This window comes from Garra rufa, chromosome 25 (genome assembly GCF_049309525.1).
Source record: "Garra rufa chromosome 25, GarRuf1.0, whole genome shotgun sequence".
Taxonomy (NCBI): domain Eukaryota; kingdom Metazoa; phylum Chordata; class Actinopteri; order Cypriniformes; family Cyprinidae; genus Garra; species Garra rufa.
The window spans coordinates 11,667,978-11,669,116 of record NC_133385.1 but is presented as its reverse complement, the minus strand read 5'-3'; positions in this window follow the sequence as shown (position 1 = coordinate 11,669,116).

Sequence of the window (1,139 nt, the reverse complement as noted above, 5' to 3'; positions counted from 1 at the left end):
TTGTTTAATAACAACCGAAACTCCCGCCAGTGTGTCCATGAAACGCTTCCTATTACGTCATGTCGCGTCTGTACATTTGATTGGCCCATAGTGCCGAGGTTCCCTTTTTTCTTTAGTTATTTTTTTTATTTTTACTATTCACTGTCTTTTATATTATTCCCTTTATTCTATTAATTAATTATTCAGGATAATTATTAGATTAAAAAATTGTAATGTAAATGATTGTAGCCATATCAGGCCCTAGGTTGCATTAGTATGTGGTACCTGTAACTTTAATCAGCGCTTGCTGGGATGGACCAATCACAATTGTTTGTAATTACAAGATCGATTTTTTTTTTCTTTAATCATTTAATACTTAAGCGGATTTGTGTAAAGAGCGCTTGAAAAAAAGAGAGAGACTACCCTTGTCATTTCAATGGGACTGTTTTCTCGTTTTCTCAGCATTTTTTGCAGTTCTGTATGATACCGCTAGAGGAAACCTTTTGGAGGTCCTTGGTGGCAACAGGTGAAGGCAAAATATTGAAGGAGTACAAACATTTGAGCGATTTCTATCATTTACTTTGCGGCAAATGAGTGGATGATGGATTTCCTGGACATATATGTGAGTTGGTGTTAGATGAGGTGTGGATCTATATTATTTACAACTTACAAGTTATTTTATCTGTCATAGTCTGTATATTACACTGTTTAATGTATAGACTACGTTTCCTACAGTATACTGACACGTGCTGGCTTATACATTTGAAATATGATTATTTGTACACTGCCAGTCAAAAGTTTTTGAACAGTAGGATTTCTAATGTTTTTAAAGCTTCTTCTGCTCACCAAGCCTGCATTTATTTGATCTAAAGTACAGCAAAAGTACTGTACTGTAAAAATGAAATATTTAGAAATATGAAATATTTTTACTATTTAAATAACTGTGTTCTATTTGAATATATTTTAAAATGTAATTTATTCCTGTGATCAACGTCTTAAGTGTCACATGATCCTTCAGAAATCATTCTAATATGCTGATTCTCTGTTCAAGAAACGTTTTTTTTATTATTATCAAAATTTAAAACATATTTTTCAGGATTCTTTGATGAATAGAAAGATCCAAAGATCAGCATTTATCTGAAATAAAAAAAAAAATACAC